Here is a 23,873-nt window from a genome sequence, read left to right on the forward strand (position 1 = left end):
TCTGTGGAAGCCTTGAACTGCAAAGGGAAAAATGTAACAACTCCAGGAAGCCTGAATTTCCTTTTCTGCAGAACTTTGTCAAATGTACAGGAATGAAGTGTAACAACTTGTTCTCTGAAAGGGAAGTTGCAGGTCTTCATTAAAGCAAAGTGAATAGGAAGCCTTTTCCAGAGGAAGAGCAATCGCTGGGACACATATCTGTGCTCCAGCATGATCTATTCATCCTAGAGATCAGGTTAAGACCCTTGAAGCCATTATTCTTTATGCAGTTAGTTTTGTGAATATGCAACATATTCTTTAGGGCTTGATCAGAGGCTGCCTTGTAGGTCAGGCAGAGATCACTCCTCAGTAATTGGTAGCAGACTGAACACAGTGATAGGGCTTTTAATTGGTCCATATATGACATGTTGGTTATACCCTGTATTTTTTTGGTGAGAGACCCCTGATGATGCTCAAAATGTTGCAGGTGCCTGGTGAAGTACATTCTAAATGGTATACTGTACTCAATTATTGGTCTGATGAGGGCCGAATACAGTGGTAGTATGACATCCTTACATCTGGATGCCATGCCTTTATTTATAAGCTGAGTCACATAGAAGATTTTCTTCACCATTGTGGACACATGGTGGCCAAAGTTCAGATTATTATATATCTGAGTACTCAGATTCTTCACCACTGGGTCCACTCTTAGAGGGTGCTATCAATTATGTAATATTCAGGGGAATTTGATTTCTCAAAGGGTATTATTAACCATTTCTTTACATTTAGTTTGAGGCCATGGCTCTGACACCAATCATTAGTCTGCATCAGTCTTTCAGTAGGATATCAGCATCATTTGGGGGGATTCATGCTTGCCATCAACTTGCAGTTATCTCAGTTAGCCAAAGACCATCTACATTTGCCTTGACATTTGAGAAATATATTCTAAATAGGAGGAGGCCCAGCACTGATCCCTGTGATACTCTTCTAGTGACTGGCTTCTTGCTGGATGTGAATTTCCCCACTCAAATAACATGTGTCCTAGCCATGAGCCATTTGACAATCCATCTTGTGGTGTAGAAATTTATGCCCAATTTTGTGAGTTTATCTATAATAACTGAGTGGGTTATTGTGTCATATGCCTCGGCCAAGTCAAGGTAGGTGGTATGCACTGACTTACCTTAATCCATGGCCTTGTTGAGCTTCTCACATTCCACCAGACTGAGCAGACATGACCTGCCCCTGATGAAACTGAAATGGGTCGGGTCTGGAGTCTGGAGATTTCCTATGCCATTGTGAATCAGAGACATGATTATACTTCCCATAGCCTTGCATATGAGGCTAGTCGTACTTATTGGGTTGATAGGTTCCTTGGTCTGTTGATTGCCCCTTATACAGAGGGATGACTGTTGCTGTCCACTACAACACTGGGACAAAGCCTGTGTGGAGACTATGGTTAAACAGAGATCTGAGTGGGTCTGGTACGTAATGTTTACGCATGAGGCACCCTGAGTGAAGTAGCAGGCAGCCTCCCAGTGTAATGACACGCTCTCTCATCTCACAACATGTTAATAACTCAACAGAAAGTTACACTGCATCACAAAGTCAAACACAGGCTAACATTCCACTCACACTTGTACACCAGGAGCAAGCATGAACTTCTGCACCACTGCCTCCGAAGACAGAAGAATAGTGTCAGGATGGAGGTAGACAGTCTGACACAGTGACAACATTACAAAGAGGTGCTAGGTGCAGAAGATACTTTGAACTACTTCAGGAAATACATAAAGCATTGTTAGCACAACAGCAAATGTGCCATGACATAGTTACGGCTCAAACTAGTGAAAAAGAGAGTGAGCTAGAAATGGTTAGAGTCCTACAGAATGTGTGAAGATTTCAAACAACACTTTGAATTGGCAGAGAGAGAAGGGATAGTGTCACGGTTTCAGCCATGCATAGCATGGTAGCACACCAGGCATCTGTTGCAGCCTCTATTCGTACACTATTTTAGACATATCGGAATCAACCCAACTCAGTGTACGCAGGGGAATGGGACAGGGTACAGTCCAGACATATGGTGGACACATGATAGTATCACTGGCTCACAAGACAGAAGTGTCAGATTTCACAGTGAGCAATCACAACACATTCTTCACAGACCATGACAAAGATCATCTACACCTAACTTTTCAGGTGAAGTTCACACTCACAAACACTGTCAGGTCACTGACAGGATGATCACTTTCCTCCTCTAGATCATACTATTGCACTAACTCACCATACACTTCTCATGGTAGCCCATTCTCCACATCTGCTGCACCATCATCAGGCCTATCAACAGGAGATGTTTATAACTCCTCTGATCTAAAGGTACTATGATTGAACATATCTTTGTAAGCAAAGCAGGATCCAGCACTAGGCAACCTGGGCAGTGCCTAGGATCGCCAGCTGCCTGGGAAGGGCCTGCATAGCAGGGGCTGTCACAGCATTTACTTTTTAATTTTAAATAAAAAAAGAACTTAAAAGTCTTCTTTACGGTGGTGTGTGTGTGTGTGTGTGTGTGTGTGTGTGTGTGTGTGTGTGTGTGTGTGTGTGTGTGTGTGTAAAATGCCCTAGTTAGAGCTGACATGTTAGTTAATTTAGCCAGACTGAAGCCTGTACCTTAGTTAGATGATACAGAAGCCTGAATCCACTACACCAACTACCACACTGAGTTTCAATGCATTTTTAAGGAATTGTAAGTTTTAGTTCATTTTCAAGGATTTGTGAGCTTCAAGGGAAAAGAGATTTTTGTTGGCCATGCCAAGTCTGTTTTCACTATGCAGCTCTTTTATTTAGCAAATGGTTATCACTATTTGTTCTGGAAAATGTGAAAATAATGTTAGTAGCACAACAGCATGAAAATGTGAAAATGGTGTTAGTAGCACAATAAACATCATACTTGTTCTTGTTGCAGGAGTTCTGTGGGTTCTCCTCATACACCATATGGATGGATTGCTTATATTGTGTTGTGTATAAGGGGGGTGAAGTGCTGCAGTCCTGAGTGTCTCCTCTTTGGGATAAGATACCTTGCAACCATGAACCTGTTGACAGTTTGCCATCCATTCCCATATTACTAGCTTACCATTTTTTTTATGTAACATATACAATTTATTATACAGTGGCAGCGAGTACTGAATTTATAGATGAAACATTGAAATATAAGTTTATTTGTTAGTAACAACCTTATCCATTCATTACCCTGCCTAGGCTCCATTTGACCATGATCCTTCTCTGTTTATAAGTATGTTTGTGTAAGGAAACATAAGGGTTAGTTGGTGTTTGGGGGGTGGCCATATATGGCAAGTTATTCCTTTTCCTGATATTACTTTTACTATATTCAGGAGTTGCAGTATTGTACCTTTGTGGTTAAATGTAATTCTGTTGTGGGGAGGACAGAAGTTTATGTACATATGTTAAGTACATGGATACCTCATTATTGCACAAATGAAGGGAGATTCTGACTTCATCAATATTTTACATGACAGTAAGAAAGACACATGGTGAGCAGTGTAACATAATTCTGTACATATACATTGAAAAAGACAGTTACATTTCTCACTGCTGACAGTTACATTTCTCACTGCTGATAGTACCTACTTATTTTCAATACTAAATAAATAATTAAAAACAGTTACATGTAACTTTGACTAATTTATTGAATTGCTGCCTTTCCAATTCACTGAAAAATTCCAGTGTAAGGAAACACTTGATATCAGCTTCAATACAACAACACTTCTTTAATAAAACACAAAGCTTTTGGACATGTGTCCTTCCTCGGTGTGACCAAACAGAACAAAAGACTTCCTTTTCCTTTTATAATGAAGCTTAATTGCATCACAGGACACAGACAGCTAATAAAATTTTCTCTAAAACTTAAGACATTTTAAACGATGTATAAAAAATACAACTCCCCAAACAGTTAATAGGTATAAAAACATCTACATAGAAGATACTGAAAAATACATTTCAACATACATAAATAAGTTCATTTCTGTAAAATCAGCTGCTTCTTTTTCAGAACAGAATTTAGGCTTACAGCTATATTGATCCAAGATTTATTATCTGCTTGAAGTATTACTGTCCACTTGCACTCACTCGTTTCTAATATATTATTATTGTCACCCCTCTCCTGTTTTTAGGGGCAACATTTATCACCCTAAACTTAAAAATATGTTCATCACCCATTTCACCAACATGCTTTGCAAGAGCATTAGTGCCTACTCTTCTTCTAACATCCTACTTATGTTCAACAATACACTCTTTAAGTTTACATGTTGTTTTCCCTATATAAAAAGCTATACATTTCATCCAGGTAGCAAGGGAAACTATATCATAAGTGTTGCATGTAGCAAATATTTTAAAATTCTATACATTTCCAGTTATAGGATGCACAAATTCTGTATCTGTATGAATATCAGGACAGTATACACAGCTAAAACATGGGAAAGTCCATATTTTATTACTACACTTATTTTTTACAACTTGCAAATCCTTCTAGTATAAGTGTTTCTTCAATTTTTTACTATTTATTTAGTCAAAACTAAACTTGAAGAAGTTGAACTAATGTGGCAACTATAGTTACATGCTTCCATTTATCCAGGGTAAATGAATACATTTCCCTACAACCGGTACTTGTCAACAGATCTAATACAAATTAGATACACTATTTGTTCAATATTTTAGTTTTTGTACTTTTTATATAGTTTGATACTTATGCATTTTTAATATTATCGGTGAGGTTCGTTTTTATATTTTAATGAAGTGCTTTCATACATGTATGGGGACAATATTGTTTTACTATGTACGGTCACTTTAAGAAAAGTAATTTACTGTGTTAATTTATGTTTTAAAAGGGTCTTGATTCCATGGAGTTTCAGATTCTGAAGTAGTCCCTGTTTTAAGGGATGAAGCACTCGGTTTTTAAGGAATAAAGTATTTTTTTTATTTTTGTACTTGAAGTCCGGTGTTTCTGACTGCAGCGATACATCACTTGTGTTTTTGAGTTGCTTTCTGGTGTCACTACACTGTTTTTTTTAATGATTAGTTTGGTTTACTTCTTTGTATAAATATTACATCATATCAAATCATTTTCTTTCTCACTTCTGTTTCCTTTTTTCATCTTTGAAAAACGTTTATTTGCTCTTTGTATTTTTTCACTTCCTTTGTCACTTCTTTTTTAAAATGACCCATTGTTTCTTCATCCATATAATGTTTTTCATTGAGGTATTGTATTAAGGAATATACATTTTTATTTTTAGCTTTTGATAGTTTTTCTTGTGCGAGTATTTGTCCTTCTAATTTTTCTTTTAATCTTTCTAAATATCCTCTGCCTTACAGTTCTGAGCTTTTTGTGTAATGATAGCAGTAAATAATTTCTTCTGACCCTCAACTGTTCATTTTATTATCTCTGTGCCTCTTTTTTGGCCTTTCAGTTTTTGTGGACTGCATCTTCTTTGTACCACGGGGACAACCTTCCTTCTAAGCTTGGCCTAAACCTGTGGTAAGAAGGTTCCTATACACTCAGTCTGTTTTATTTTTTAACTTACCTTTCCTTATCTATATAAAATAGTCTATATATTTGGTATAATTTTGTAAAAACAGGGCCCACCACATGAAGTTACTCACCAAGACATGAGGTTGAATAAAGTTCAATCATACTGCTCTCTTTTACTTGCTGATTTCATTTTTCCATTTTGATCCTGATATCTCTGCTTGTGTTATCCATTCAATGATCGTTAACACCATATGTGTAATGAGAGAGAACATGCATTTCTGCAGATGTTTTAATAGATGCACCTTACATAGTTACTCATAATGTCAATTAGGGTTAAGGAAGTAATATATAAATCCTGAAATAATAATGAGCTGTAGGTCCTGTGATGCCAGGTTTGATTTCCTCAACCTTCACTGTCCATTGTGTGTGCTTGAGCAGCTCAGTTGACCGGAAAGTGCTTGGGTGCAACTGGAAATTTGAGTTAGGCTCTTCAATAGTCCCCTGTCTGCAAACCATGTAACTACCTATGAAGCATGACCTATGAAGGAAAAATGACCAATCAGTTCACTGCTGCAGACCACATACACCTCACATTCAGTCACACATCCTTACTTCCTTAGTCTAAACAGTAATGGAAAAATTGCACACAGACAGCTTCCATGTACATTTAAAACATGCAGAAAATATCTTTGCAAATAACAAACAGTGCAGAAATAAACATGTTAACCATAGAAAGTATAGGTATGATTGCTCCACTTTTAAGTTTTTGCGAGTACAAAAATTATTATTATTGTTGTTATTAATATTATTATTATTATTATTATTATTATTATATAATGTCCATATCTCAGGTAGAATACATCTGTATCTCATATATTCTGCATACTGTTAATCGACCTCTATCACATGAAGCAAGATATATAATTTATGACTGAAATCTAAAATGTGATTTACAAAAACTATGAGATGAATCTACAAATGAAATTACAAAATGGCACAGAGCTTGAAAGAAGAGTCTCTAAAATGAGTAGTCTGAAAATTTCATAGCAAAATTCTGCCTAGCGTAAAGGTTTTAAACCTGCATACCAATTAGTTATTTAAAATTGCCAACATGTTTTTAACAATGTTTCCAACAGGTGCCTATAACTCTGACTATGTTTTACATTCTGAGCTCAGATTTTAAACATACCATCTATAGAACACCATGGCAAAAACAGTGGCAATGAGTTTGTGCAGCTCAGATCTAAAACATAACTTGCCAAAGCAAATGGGAAATGTTTCATACAATTTCAGCTGCTCAGAGGTGCACAATAGTTTGACACAAGAATCTTGAAAATAACTATACTGAACATACCATAAAAAATGTATAGACTTGATCCATGATTTTGTTCGTCAGCTTGGTGAGCACAAGCTGTTAGAGCTGGACTTGTTGAAATGACTAGTCTGTCAAAAAGGCAATACATCAAGATACCAAATTTTGACCTTATAGTTAATAGTTGAAAATAATAAAAAAAAAAAAAAAACCCTTACCATTCTTACAGGGAGTAAACTCCCAAGCACCTCCATGTGGGGAGAGTGCTCCTCATATCCCCTGCAACTTGCATATGATGACTCTGGAATAGTTAATTTATGGAGGAAGAGAAACACTTCAACCCATACACAGGAAACTGATCTTCCATTCTCCATGATAACACGTGACAAGATGTGACTGAATAAGTTCCGCAATTTCGATCAGACACTTGATGAGAAAAACTCTTCAAAGAGTTTCTTAATGACTTCTTAAAGGAATGCATGACACGCAAAACAGAAAAATTACAAAAGCAGACATAATTATAACCATCCACAACATTCAGTTATTTTAAATGTGCAGCAGAACTTTTGTACAAAATGCTAAACTTGTAGTTGTCATACATAACAGTACATTACACACACACACACACACACACACACACACACACACACACACACACACACACACACACACACATATATATATATTTATATATACATTTTCACACTGAGCTAATTGAAGGAAGGACACTGAGCAAACTCGGAACTATAATATATAACATTAAGTATCCTGTTTTTTGCTTATTTTGTTCTTTATTTCTTTGTTATTTATAGCACTTTGTGTACTGTGTATTTTTCTAGCCAGTTTCACTGTGTGTGAGGTATTAATTGGAAATTGTCCACTTTTATTAAGCATCTGTTGGGTTGTTTTTTTATAACTTTATTTTTATTTTTATAATAAAACCATGCATACTATGATGGTACAAGCAGTGAGAGTTACAGCAATACAACACACATAATGGTTTACAGCAATATTAGTACATGAAAGGGACAAAAAGGCATGTTTATAATGATCTTAAAAGGAGTACAATCTCTTGCAGTATACATGGTACACAAACTAACAACTTAACCCAAACTGAACACTATTTACAAAGCTACCAGTACTGAACAGGGAAGGAGGCAGCAGTGTCACTATTTATACGGTTAGGTAATAGCAGCCCTACTTATGGCTTGTAGTAGGAGAGATAGACCCCTCAGAACAAGGGATATGGTATGTAGGAGAGTAGGAAGGTAAGAAAAAAAAAAAAAAAAAAGAGAAGGCAAGAGTGAAGTTTGTAGATTAACCATAGCTTAGTCACTTAAGATTACTTCAAACAGGCTTTTCCAAAGTTTACTGAAGTAGGCTCTTTTCTTGGGTCCGTTTATGATGAACTTCTGTGCGAGATATATTTGGTGGCCATAGTCTTAAATCCCCGCCAACATAATTTGGTGCGGTCCAGCCAATTATAGGTAATATAGAGTTTTATGAGGAAACACAGCGTTATTAGGATATGGAGGTGAAACTTAGGCAGACCATGGGGAATATTTAGAATAGCCGCTTCCCATGAGAGAGTGGAGCTATAGTAGCCCATTTTTTGAGACGCACTTTGAGAGAACACCAAAGTTTGTGGGAGTTATTGCAGTGCCACATAATGTGTAGAAGATCAGCTTTCGCACCTGAACAGCATGTACATAACGGAGAGCTATTAGAGTTGAATTTGTGGATTCTTGTAGGGGTAAGGTATGCATTGTTGTTCAACATCAGTTGAGTGTAGAGAAATTTCTTGAAGGGGGATAGTTCAATGCTAGTTTTTATGGCTAGTATTTTTTGGTCCTCTGTAATCTGGTGGTTTTGATTGTCCCAATATTTGGAGAATAAGCAGTTTCCTTTGTAGAGTAGAGGGTGTAATAGTTTGTAGGATGAAGAAATTGTTTTATTATTGCTAGCCAGTGTATTGATAATTAGATTTAGTTTATCCATTAGCTGTATGTCGGGGACTGTATTGATGATTTGTGATGAAATAAGTTCCCTGAGTTGACGTAGTATTACTGAGTATTTGTTGTTAACCTTGAGGGTATCTGTTGGGTTGTTTGTTTCTGATAACTTGTTGCAGTTAATCTCTTTTTTCTAGAGGCTCCTTTAGCTGTTTAAAACTTTCATTTAAAGGCTCATTGCTGCTTTTCAGCTGTGAAAAACATTTCTGCAGTTTGTTTCTAAGTAGTGGGGATATTTGTAGCATTTCCATATTCAGGCTTGTATTTGGGCCTAGTGTTTGTGGAGGCTGTGTGTCTGAGCACATATTCAGGGACATCTTGGTTTAGCCAAAGCCATCAGGCAATTCAGTGAGAGAGAATTGTTTGAGGTCATTGGCTGACTGAGGTCACCTGGACTACAGCTTAGACTAAGCACCTCATTGGTTCTTTTGAGATTTCTTTCTTAAAAGCTATCTCAGGTTTCAACTTTCTGTTACCTAAGAAGTTAAGTTGTGAGTGTTTCTGCCATTTCACACTGAGCTAATCGAAGGAAGGACACTGAGCAAACTCGGAACTATAATACATAACATTAAGTATCCTGTTTTTTGCTTATTTTGTTCTTTATTTCTTTGTTATTTATAGCACTTTGTGTACTGTGTATTTTTCTAGCTAGTTTCACTGTGTGTGAGGTATTAACTGGAAATTGTCCACTTTTATTAAGCATCTGTTGGGTTGTTTGTTTCTGATAACTTGTTGCAGTTAAACTCTTTTTTCTAGAGGCTCTTTTAGCTGTTTAAAACTTTCATTTAAAGGCTCACTGCTACTTTTCAGCTGTGAGAAACATTTCTGCAGTTTGTTTCCCACCCTCCCTCCTTGTTGGTATAGTGTTTTTATAGTTGGTGGCTTTGCAGTTGCCCGCCCCTAGTGTAAATTTGATCTGGAACCCTCCTCCCAGTATAGTGTCATTACCTCATTCTACCCAGTACAGGGAGAACATTTGAGAAGGCCAATCAGCTTAGTTTCTGCTACTCCTTTCTCTCTTTCCACTAAATTAAAAAAAAAAAAATATTCTAAGCTTGTTTCCTGCCTTTCCTGTGGGTAGTCTAGCCTGGATATAGATTTGCTGTGTCCAGGACTATTTGTAGGCTTCTAGACCCCCAAGCCTTTCTGTGTTGGAGGGAAGCCTTCTAGCTTAATTTTGTTTCTTAGACCTAGCCAGTTTTTTGTTTCAGCACTTGTTCAGAACTTACTGTAAGCACTAAATAAGCTACAAATTACTACAAAACTCAACTTTCCTCACTGTCTAGAGGAAAACAGTTTCTAGTACTTAACAAATAAGCACCTATCCAGGCATGTCTAAGGGTCAGCCCCCGGTGTTTTCTCCTGTCTACCTGATGAATCTGGGCATCTTGGGACAATGCAGTAATTGCTTCATGTACACAGACAACCCTCTCCTCCTACCACCCAACACTACAACCTGTGAGATATGCACTTATATAGCCAAACTGGAAGCAAAGCTGTCTTCACCCAAGACTGGACTAGACAGTCAAGAAGAGAAGGTAAACATTTGCAACACATCACACTCAGCACATAGTCCCTCAAAACCTACACCACCAAAATACACACATAGAAACACAAAACACACACCTACATTCGTGGAGGCTTTCAGTAAAAACCTGCCAAGCAACAGGGACCTCCAAAGCAGAAACACAAGCAACCTCCACCCCCCAACCCCCAACACAACCCAAATGACACATAGCCCACAAACTCAGTGTACCATTCAACCACAGCCCATAAGGCATAACAACGTGCCCAACACTCTAGTCATAGGTGACTCTATAGTCAGGCACACTGATGTTCCACTCACCAGGCTAAACAAGGAGAAAGTTACTGTCAGCTGCCTGTCAGGTGCCAGGATCCACCACATAACACATGCACTCAGGTCACTCCACAACAAGTAGTAATATGACTCTGTCATTGTCCATGTTGGTGTAAATGACCTGACACATACCTCCTTGGACTACATGAAAAGGGACATGGAGGAACTGTCTGATCTTGTAGCCTAGGCAGGTATAACCTTAGTCCTGAGTAGCATCCTGCCATCACCCAGAATGATACCACAGTACAAGGACAAAATGATTGACTTCAACAATTGGCTAAGCTTCTGATGTCATTCTAAGGGGTTCCAGTATCTGTCTGCCTGGGATGACATGATCGACAAGCCACAATGCTTTGCCAGAGATGGCCTGCACCTGTCGCCCCTGGGATTCCGGATACTGGCTAAGGCTCTAGCCACCTCTATAGTGCCTTTTTTAGGCAAGGTTCAAATGACAAATTCACCACCCTAACAGGTACAGGCAAGAAGAATCTGAGGGTATTGCTACTCAATGCTAGAAGTCTAAACCTCAAAATGCACTCTCTCGGGGCACTCCTTAAAATGGAGAACATCGACATCTGTGCAGTGACAGAGATCTGGTTCAAGGCTCCAGAGAGTACCCCTGCATTACCAGGCTATAATTCATACTACACCTTTCAGCCACCTAACCTGGACCGAAACACTAAAGGCGGAGGTGTGTCCATATTCATTAAGGATATCCACACCTCCAGGCAAGTTACTCAACATAATGCATCCGAGATTATCCAAGTGCAACTAACTCTGGGCAAGACCACAATCCAAATTGTAGCTTGCTACAGATCCCCCACCATGTCCCAGGATTCCCACTCCTCATTTCTTAATACACTGGAAAATATTAGGGTACAACCTAACACCCTAATAATGGGCAATTTCAACTACCCTACCATTAACTGGGAAAACTACTCATGTACCAGCTCTTGTGCTCAACGTTTTCTGGAATTTATAAATTCCAATGCCATGGATCAACTTATCCACACCCCCACCAGGGGCAGCAATATCCTAGACCTGGTTATTACCAACATGGGCAACCGGTGCTCCACACCAAAGGTCAATTCCTCGTTGGTCAGATCCGACCATAAGCTAATCACCCTAGACATCCACATCCCTCCCCCACCCCCCATTAGGGGAACCACAGTAAAAAAGTTCTCCAAAGCCAACATCACACTTCTTAAGACAGAAGTGGCAAACTTCACGACACCCATGCTGACGGACAATAGAGGTATGACTGCTGAATCCTACACAAATGCACTTTATAAGCACTTACATGAGTGCCTGGATCGTGCAATCCCTAACAGAACCAAGATGCTATCCTCCAAAAAAAGGAAGCCAATCTGGTGGTCCCCTGCCATAAACAAACTCTACAACAGAAGAAAGAAACTGTTGCAAAAAAGAGTAAAATCCCATGATTGGAGAAACTCCCTGGTAAGCTTCAGTAAGAAGGTGAGATCCCTCATAAAATCCTCCAAAGCTAGTTATGAAAACAAAATCGCCACTGATTCTAAAGTCAGCCACAAAGCATTCTATAGCTTTGTCAAGAATCTCAATGGCAACACTCAGATCTGCTCTGAGTTTCAGCACAATGGCACTAAATATACAGAACCAATGGATATAGCCAACATCCTGGCAGACAGGTTCAGTGCTAACTTTACCCCTCTGTCATCCCCTAAAGGGCCCATCTCTATACCAGAAGAATGCAAAGTTCCTGTAATCACGGCTGCACAGGTAAAAAACACGCTATCCAAAGCCAAGAACACAGCATCCATGGGACCTGATGATATCCCAGGCTGTGTTCTACATGCACTACAGAACGAACTGGCACCCCACCTAAGTACCATGTTCAATCATAGCCTTACCTCAGGCTATGTGCCCACTGAATGGCGCACAGTGACAGTTATCCCACTCCACAAAGGGGGAGCCACCACAGACCCCGGAAACTACCGCCCCATTAGCCTAACAAGCCTGGTCTGCAAGGCTATGGAGCGTATCATCATGGAACTTATAAACAATGACATTGGTAATCTCCAAACTCAGGACCCCACCTAGTTCTGGTTTGTAAAAGGCAGATCATGTCTCCTAAACCCGATAGACTTCTTTGAAGCAGTCACCAAAGCCGTAGATGAAGGTAAGGTGGTTCACACAGCCTATCTAGATCTTGCCAAGGCTTTTGACACCATCCCCCACTCTGGAATTATAGATAATCTCACTAAACTAGGTATAAATCCCTATGTCACAAGATGGGTTGCCAACTGGCTAACTGACAGAACCCACACTGTGAAAGTAGCAGACTCCAAATCCAGCTTCAGACCAGTGACAAGTGGAATACCACAGGGTTCAGTCCTGGGTCCTCTCCTGTTTGGTATCTACTTCTCTGAAGTACAGGCCAACACAGAACGTCTTTGGCTAACAAAGTTTGCAGATGACTGCAAACTAGGAGCCATAATCAAAACTCCAAAAGATGTGGACATCCTATAAAAGGGAATTGCTGAGACAGTTGCCTGGTATCAAAGTCATGGCCTCAAGCTCAATGCCAAAAAGTGCATTGTCATTCCCTTTGGTAAAAACTCAGTACCCATGAACTACCACATAGGGGGTAGTCTACTTAACACCGAAAGTGTGATAAGAGACCTTGGGACACAGGTGGACAGTAGTCTCTCCTTTGATAATCACATCACCACAGTAGTCAGGAAATCCTTCTATGTGGCACACCTCATCACACAAGGTCATCCAGGAAAAAAGAGGTCATTGTTCCCCTCTACTCGTCACTCATTAGACCCATTATAGATTACAATGTCCCTTTTGGTATGTACCTCACAAGACATCTACAACAACTGGAAAGGCCACAGAAATACCTCACAAAGAGGATTACCAGCCTCAAAAAGATGCCCTATGCAGACCGTCTCAAAAAACTGCAGCTTTACTCCGTTGCATATCGCCTACTCAGAAGCAATCTCTGCCTAACACACAAAGCTATGTCAAACCCACAGCTTTTAGACATGCTCCACTTAAAGAAATCCCAATCTCTATGAGCTACACGCTCTAGGGACCTAAACCTCATCACCACAATAAACAGAACATGCTGGAGGGATAGATTCCTGTCCCAGAGACTTCCCTTACTCTCTAACAAACTACCTATCTATATCAAACAAAGCTCCTCATTAGCACTCTTCAAGAAAAATCTTGATGATTGGATGGGAGATAGGAAATTCACCCCGGGGATCACTTCTGTGGCTCTGCTCGACAGTGGCACAGGAAAATAATTTTCTTGGGTGGCGAAAGCCAGGGTACCTTTGGCTAGGCTTATATAGGCCCTAGGGCCAATAGCCTAGTACCTACCTATGAACCTATATATATGTATATATATATATATATATATATATATATATATATATATATATATATATATATATATATATATATATGTATATATATATATATATATATATATATATATAGTTTACTATGAAAAGGGCAATCGGACTTCATCCAAATTGGAAATACCAAGCACCCTAATTCAATATTTGCAAATAAAGAAAAAAAATGTTAAAATCACAACAGTGAATGTACATTAGCATTCACTGTTGTGAATTCAACATTTTGAATGCAGATTGCACTATAGTGGGGATTGGAAATGTACCCTTTCCCTCACTGTAGAGATTGTATATATAAGTAGTAGGGGATGGGGGGGTGCAACCCCCAACATGGGGTGCAGGGTGCTTGCCTCTCTGCAAAAACATTCATTGCTCTTGACCAGAAGTGTGGTAAAGTCGACATTTCTGAGATGTCACCTTTTCCGAAATACCTTGTTCGGTCTTGTTTTTGTTCATTTATTTGATTTCTGATTTTTCAGTTTGGAAATATGAACACTCACACAATGCAGGTGTGAGATTTTGTTAGTAAACCTATATATATGTGTATATATATATATATATATATATATATATATATATATATATATATATATACATCCAGTAAAATAAGGAATGGCAGTCAAGGATCCACAGAGTAGGATGATAAACAATGATAAAACAAAAAGAACCAGTGCAGTCACCACACTGTTGAGCATAAACATAAACTTTAATAAAACAAAGCAAATAAAAACAATGAACTCTTGAAAACTATTAGCTCTTTTGGGTTGTACCCAACCCTTCCTTAGAACTACTATTGAATTCGCATCTAGGATATTTAAAGAATTTAAATAATCAGTCATTATCCTCCTTTATACACACACCTTCAAAAATAAGTTGTACTAGTTCATTCACAAGAAGTAAGCCAAATACAACAGTCTACACAGCATATCCCCCCCTTAAGGGCAGACATAAATGGTAGATTAACATTAAGGCCAGGTAGCTTATCTGCTTGCAACTTAGCTATCCATTTAATTTCAGCCTGTTCTGTTCTTTCGACAATATTACCCCCATGAGCACTGTCTTGTATTACTTGCAACACCATGAAATGGAAATGATGTCTCAAATTCTACATAGTGTGTTTGGCTAATGGACATGTAATATCTCTTAGCCTAGTGTCACTCATATGTTTGGATATAAGCAACTTGAGCAGTCTGTCACTTTCCCTATGTAAAAACTGTCACATGAGCACACAACTAGCAATATAGACAACGTGCTTAGTTTTCCAGCTGGCATAGGATCAACTACTTTATCACTTTCCATATATTGTACATATAAAAAAATGTTATCCAAAATGTATCTACATGTGCTCTACATGGATAGGTACCTATCCTTTCTGATCTAACATTATCAATTGAATGCGTAATATAGCATAAATATTGTTTAAGATTCCTGTTCCTTTTGAAGCTGAAAGAAAGTGTATCACCAAAAATCTCTCTCAAGGTGGGTCAGCTGCCAGAATGTTCCAGTTTTCCTAGATAATATTGCACACATAATTAAAGTCATTAGCATAAGTTAGAACAATTCTGTTTTTTTGAGTAGAAACAGAACTAGTAACCATCGAATTAGATACATTATGGTCTTATTTGGAAAACATGTTTTCCCTTTATTGTTTCTCATCTCAATGACCATGATCATCTCTTTATCTGTCTCACTTTGTGTGTAACCTCTATCTCTGAACCGATTGCCCAAACTAATTAATGTTTCAAAATATTCTTCATCTTCTGTATGTAATCATGAAATTCTTAATACTTGATTCTTCACAACATTTGGAAAGGTGTTGGGTATGCATACTGCTCCTAAACAAATAAATATTCTTCCAACACTCTTTTCTGTGTAATACTACTTGTTTGCTCAAAACTGCAATGAGTTAGGCCTTCTGCCCTTGCCCAACTGTTTTCAAAATACCTGCTAAGAGACTACAGAAAAATTTTAGTTAATTAGTTAAATTGGATGCATGTACTTGTACAAAAATAATTGTTTGCTGTGTTAATTTTATTCTGAAGAAGTCTCTTTTGGGATGAAAGAGAAAATTAAAGTGACTTGTTTGCTAAAGTCTGTGGCACTTTGGTTCCTGTTGGCCCTTGCTCTACCTTTTTAGTGGATTTTTGTAAGGTATATGTAAAATCAACCTATATAGATAGATTGATATAGATATAGATATACCCATACACACAAAATATAACACTGACAAACATAAAACATACATATGCATGCATTGTAAGTGCAGTGAGTCAGTTCAGGTGTGAATGATAAAAACATTACTGCTTGCTCAGATATTGTAAGACACATACAGTTAAGGATCATGCCTCACAACACACCAGTGTGAGTTGAATTATATGTATCAAGCATTCCTCTTCCTTGTAACTAGTCATATCTCTATACCATTGTATCTATGTATCGAGCAATATACAGACACTCACACCTACCCATACACACACACACACACACACACACACACACACACACACACACACACACACGCACGCACGCACGCACGCACACACACACACACACACACACACACACATATACACACATTAAAAATTCACTTCTACCTATATTAACTTCATTGAAATTAAATGTATTCCTATTATAATGAAAAAAAAAGTTAAAAGCAATAGAATTAAAAGTAAAACATTGCAACTAGCCATTCAGAATATGGTATTGACAACAATTCGGATCCAATATAAATTAACTAAAAATAAAAACTCAAACTGCAAACTAACAAATCTTAACACATGCATCAGTGCACACAATATATCAATAAAAAGAGCTGGCACTACAAAGAACAAAAAAGATTAAAAATAGATCAGAAAGTAAACGTATAAAAAAATGCAAGACTATTCATGCAAACTTTCTAAAAGAATGCACAGTAGAAACTAATTGATGTAACTTTTAAAAGTCAGTGGGAAAAAATATTCTACTGTTCAAAACAGAACAAATGGATAAGTGGAGCATGCTGAGCTGTGGTTTGTGTAAGATGTGAATCATATTCTATTGGGGTCCATATTAGAAGCACGAAAAGACATGACTACGAACGCTCACATGAGCGAAAATGCCGGGAATCAAAAGGGTGTTTGCGGGGTTGTGGTACAGTGAGCAGTGGGATATTTGCCCTTTCCTCACTGCAATGCTACTTCGGAGTTAGAATATATAGTTAGCGGGGGGTGTGGGGGGCACAGCCCCCCACAATACCAATTTCAATTACCGGCATTTTCGCTCATGTGAGCATTCGCAGTTATGTCTTTTCGTGCTTCTAATGTAGACCCGTTCTATTGTAGGGTTAGATAACTTGATCCATAACTCATGTGTTTGCCACTTATCATGAAACTCATTCCGTAAATCTACAGTACACATGCATATTTGTTATATGCCAGAAGGCCCACATGTGCTCAGATATATACACAAATTTCTGTCTGTCTCTCTCTCTCTCTCTCTGTATATATATATATATATATATATATATATATATATATATATATATAGAGTCATAAATATATAACTATATACATATATATGTATATACATACATATATATTATAGATATATATATATATATATATATATATATATATATATATATATATATATATATATATATATATATATATATATATAGATATATAAAATATAGATATATATATATATATATGTGTGTGTGTGTGTGTGCACACATATACATACATGATATATAATATAATATACATACATATATATATATATATATATATATATATATATATATATATATATACACACACACACACACACACACACACACACATATATATATATATATATATATATATATATATATATATATATATATATATATATATATAGTCATCCCCTTTGGCAAAAACAAAGTGCCCACAAATTACCACACAGGTGGTAATCCATTAAGTACAGAAGAAGTAATTAGGGACCTGGGGACCCAAGTTGATAGCAATCTCTCATTTGACAACCATGTGGCCAAAGTGGTTAGAAAAACATTTTATATAGCCCACCTAATCATGAAGGGATTCACATCTAGATCAGGGGAGGTCATCGTGCCTCTTTACTCATCTCTCCTCAGGCCCATAATGGAGTACAATGCCCCTTTTGGGATGTACCTTACCAGACACCTGCAGCAACTGGAAAGACCCCAAAAGTACCTCACCAAGAGGATCAAAGGGCTCAAAGAGATGCCATATGCTGCCCGGTTAAAGAAACTCCAGCTCTACTCAGTGGCATACCGCCTGCTCAGAGGCGATCTGTGCCTGACGTATAAAGCCATGTCCAACCTGTAATTAATGGACATGCTGCACTTCAGAAAACCAAAATCCCATCAAGCTATGCGCTCGAGAGACTTGAACCTCAGAACTGAAATAAATAGGACATGCTGGAGGGAGAGATTCATAACCCAGAGGCTCCCTTCACTCTGGAATAAAATCCCAGTCCAGGTTAGGCAGAGTCCCTCATTGACTCTCTTCAAGAGGAGTCTTATTGAGTGGATGGGAGATAGTAGTAGCCCAGGTATCACTTCTGTGTCACTGTTTGACAGAGGCACAGTATACTAACCTCGAAAAAGGGCATAGCAAAATTCATTTAAAATGGGTGGCGAAAGCCAAACACACTCTGGCTAGGCTTATAAATACCCTAGGGCAGATAGCCTAGTATGAACCTATGAACCTATATATATATATATATATTCATATATATGTATATCTTTATATATAATGTATTGCATACAGACTTGCATTCAAAACTACACTAAAAGAGAGAGAAATTTTTATGTTACCAGATATTCTATCATGATGCATGTTGGATTGCTCCACGGCAAATTTTCTCCTTACCACCAGAATGAAGCAGCATGAGGGTTAACTTATTTATTTATATGCTTATTTGGTGCAACCTTCCATACAAGGAATGGGGGGATATGGGAACCCACTAAGACTAAATAGACATTGGTGCAGACTCAAAGCCTACACAGTGCACTAAAACAGTGTGTGCACCATGGTATGACACACACAAGGTAATGCAGCATTTTATATTCAGTAAGCAGATCTACATGCTGTGCAGAGCAGCACAAGCATGGCAAGCATTGTGGCATGCTAATTACAGCATAAGCAGAGGAACTGTATGCTAATCAACCAATCCAAGATGGAGGAGCTATTCAACAAGCTATAAAGGAATCATGTAGACTCAGTGCAGGTTTTGCTTGTGCATTCCAAAACCTATTGGAATACAGCCATTGAAACTACTCTACAAGGAAACAATGTTAAGGGCTGCTGTTGCTCTTATACATGTGTATGTTCAATAGGCCCAAGTCTATGCTGCTGCTGATAGATCTCAGTCAAGAAGGAGAAGGGTGCTTAGACCCTGTTTACCTTTTCAAGGTCTGCATGAGGTGGAAATTGTAGAGATCTACATAGTGGATAGAGACACACTACAGGAACTCTGCAACCTCTGTCATCCCAGGCTGAGATCAAGGGCAAACTGAGGGGAACCGATACCTGTGGAGACTTAGGTATGTGTAACACTTAAAATATGAGCTACAGGAACTTCCAGAGATCAACAGGGGATATGCTGGGGGTGTGACTACATATATTTTCCCTGTACACCTGAAGACACAACTAAAACAATACAGAATGTCTGCCCTGTAGCACACTCCCTGAAGTGTTTGGTGCAACAGCCTGCATGCACATTGAAATCAAAGCACCACCTGGGGAACAGGGAAGAGTGTGTATAAACAGAAAGGGCTTCCACTCCATTGACTGCCTGGTCATGTGTAATGCAGAAGGAATCATCCTGAATGTGTGTACTAGCAAACCATGAAATTACCACAACCTCCATATCTGGCACAACTCTGAACTGTACAAATGTACACAACAATACTGTCCTCTGTCCTGGGTGTCTAGGATCCAATAAACTCCAAATATAGTTCTGAAATAAACACAACTTTATTTGTAGAACCCTCTGTGTTAAGCACTTTCATCTAATATTATAGACTTCATCAGAACACATTAGTTAATTACATACTGGGTTATATACAAGTGTCAATCCAATCAAACCGATTAATTAATACATTAGTTAAATGTCAATTAAATATACTCGTTCCTTAAAATGTACAGTGCATTAGTTTAAAATCACTTCTTTGTTGTATGAGCAGTATAACTACTTTGTATAAAATCAGTTAAATAAAACAATCCATGAAATGTATAAACACAAATAAAAAATAAATAAAAAATATATTTAAAGAATATATATATATATATATATATATATATATATATATATATATATATATATCTATGAATAAAAAAATACACTTAAGTAAAAATCTGTCTATTATAAAATACTATTCAAACATTGATTCATACTCGTTTCTATAGTCTGTCACCCTAGATATAAATACATATATGCTTTACATACTAATATTGGCTTTATAGATATACTATCAATTATCCCTGGGTGTGCAGTAGCACAACTCTGAACTGTATCAGAGGTTTTCTAGGGAGGATATCCCGCAAGGTCATTTAGTGAAGGACACAGGGGGTGCACTCTAGCCGTGGTTGATGACATCTATCACAAAAGCACACCCACCCACTGAAGAATGCAATAATGAGGCACATGCTCAAACAATAAATATCATAAAGTGCGTGTCTACACTGCTGAAGTCACAGTTCTGGTTCCTAGATACATCAGGGGGAACCTGCAGTACAATCCGATACTTGTGCTGAAATTTTAACTTTCTGTGCCATCCTTCACAATAATATTATGAGAAAACAGCTTCAGCTGGATCACCAAGGGGGATGGTCACACATTGCACCACCACTGGCAAGGTCACCACAACCACAAGAGGAGTCAGAGGGGGAACCCCTAGCCACAGTTGGTGGAGGTAGATGTAGGCATGCAGAATATACCTTGACCCTGGTGAAGTGGCAATGGATAGCACACATGGTTATCACCTAAGAAGGTAAAACTGTCACCCTGTGCAACTACATACAGTAAAATGAATGCCAGGCAATGATCACAACCTTTTCTTACCCATGTAATGGCTATGTATCGTTAGGATCACACAGAGTCATTCCCACATTAAAACACTTGTAACTGCCGGACTATCAAGATATGTGTTGAACATGGAAATTGAAAATAAATGGCTAATAATACAGATAAATAGCAGCTCCCTGCATAATGTTACTTGATAATGTAACTAAGTGGAAGGTGGGTTATTTTACAGCACTGAAATCAATATGCGACAGCAATGACTTATGTCAAAAGATGTGTTCACTATCAACTTATGGGCCTCATGCATCAAAGATACACATATTACAAAAGGCTGTAAGAAAGCAATGCAATTTTAAAAGGAGCATCACAAACACACATATACTAAGCACCCAGTCAGCTATGCACCCTGGGCATCAGACAGTATGTATCCCTGAATACAAAAAGAAAATCAAATTTATGGTAGTTATCATAATCTGAACAGGGTGTTGTTGGGGGGGCAGGAGGCCAAGTTTGACACAAAAGGTAGTCAGTGCATGCGCGAAAGACAGATAGGCAGGCAAAAACTTGGATAAAGTATTAAATGGCTACTGAGACAGAATGAGATGCAAGTCTCACGAATGACCCATGAAACTAAATCTAAAAATTTTTACTGTAGCTCTCTGTTCTCCCACCAAATATCTAAGTCCTTGAATTCCATGCCTCAGACAATATTAAATTCTAGCAACACATCCAAATTTAAACTACTGCTTAAGGAACACCTAACCAAAAACTGGCTTTGCTCCTGCACTAATCCAGGCTGATCATTTTGTCCTTTCTTGTTTTTACAACCAAAATATCTCTTCCTTTACCAAATTTTAGCATCCAAACTATCCCTTCTCTCATGAAATTCCAATCTCTCTCTACTTATCTCAGGCTCACTATTGCTCCTGTTTTTAATCTTCCTATCTCAGGCGTCCTACAGTTTCATCATATTCCCTCCTTCTTGTATTGCCTTAGCTATCAGTGTTTAGAACAAGCAACACTAGCATAGCAACAATCAGCCATATTCTTGTTCATGTACCATACACGTATCTCATAAATATTTACCACCAAAACCATGATATTGATCTACTAATCAGTCATTTCTCTATGATGGCACAAGCTAGTTCATGCTAATTTATTTGTTAGCTTTCTTTTTTTTCCCACTTTATATTACTCTTTCAATTTTATTGTTTATGTATAAACTATTTATTACCTAAACTTACTAAAGTTATGCATTCTTGATTGTTATTGATTTCTTGCACTGTTTCTAATGTGCCCAGTCAGACATCCCTGATAAACAAATGTAACATGAATAAATAAATAAAACTGTTATGTGTGTGTGTGTGTGTGTCTGTCTGGGCAGTTAAGTTAAAACATGTGCATGTGTGTGCAAGAACACAGCCAAGCCAAACTCTGTGGTAGCTCTATGTGCTGGTATGTTAGCCGGTGTGAGTAATGCCTGGTCGAGGTAACAATTCATCATCATCGGCACCGACTGAGAGAAGTGGCTCTGCCAGGAGTTTTACTGGCATGTTCATGCCCACGGTCAGATGTGCTGCTGCTACCTCAATGTGACTGATGTCTGCTGGATGAGCTCTCCGCATGAGTACACCCAGCACCATGACCTCATGGTCTACCATGTCTGAGTGTGGGCACCTCAATCACTGATAAAGCAGTGGAAGTACTGCCAATACAGGAGCTTGATCAGGCATGCCACATTGGATAACATCAGATGATGATATTGACCTACATCCAAATGGATGCTGTCCCCCTCCCAGCAGACTTTCCATCACCGATACTGCGTATTGAATCGGCCACAAGGTGGAAGCAGTCATGCATGTCAGCCTGTATTACATCTACAACCCTAAGCATGTCATCAGAGGCCCTAGTGGAACATGCCTGCATCTCCATGATGGCCCTAAACATATATCGAGTGGCACATAAATACACACCAGAATTAGGTGGAGGGTGGACAGCAGGCCTTTTCTGAGTACTCCTAACAACCCTTCCATGTGGCACTTCACCCACACTTTAGCTACAGCCAGAGTCAGCCGGCACTGAAGCCACAGTAACCGCACTATCCTGATCAAGTGTGTCACCCTCCACCTGTCGAATATCTGCAGGTTCAGTGGAATAAGTATGCCTAGACCTACTGACTGTGTCCAAGGGAAATACAAGGGATGGCTAAATGTCAACTTCAGTATCAGATTAAACCTTTGCACACCGTGACTATGCCTCTGTTTGGCCACTATCATCATCATTAGAGTCTGCTAATGCTCTGACATCAGGTGGTAAGAGTCCTACACTTCCTCCTTCAGGATCACCTGTGATAATAAGCAACAAACACATGAAAGAAGTTAATACCTGCACTAAATATTTACAAAATGTATATGATAAGAAACTAACACTAGTCACACTACCAGAGGTGGTACAGCAATACACACAACACCAATTATACCCACCACACACATGCAGATAAATGCATATATCGGACAAATTTCACCAATAATCAAAGAAAAATGTTTGACTTACCATGTACAAATACTCCACACTTGGTAGACAGGATGGTCCTGGAAGAAATGAAGCAAGGTGAGGATGCAATCATCACAATTGCAATAAAACAATGGGACAGTAAATACATAACTGTTGCCTATAAGTCCATTAACAATAATTTTAACTGAAACTTGGTTGACATGTCCACAGAAATCCCATGTGTAATGAC

This window comes from Protopterus annectens, chromosome 3.part1 (assembly GCF_019279795.1).
Source record: "Protopterus annectens isolate FY-2018-M chromosome 3.part1, PAN1.0, whole genome shotgun sequence".
Taxonomy (NCBI): domain Eukaryota; kingdom Metazoa; phylum Chordata; order Ceratodontiformes; family Protopteridae; genus Protopterus; species Protopterus annectens.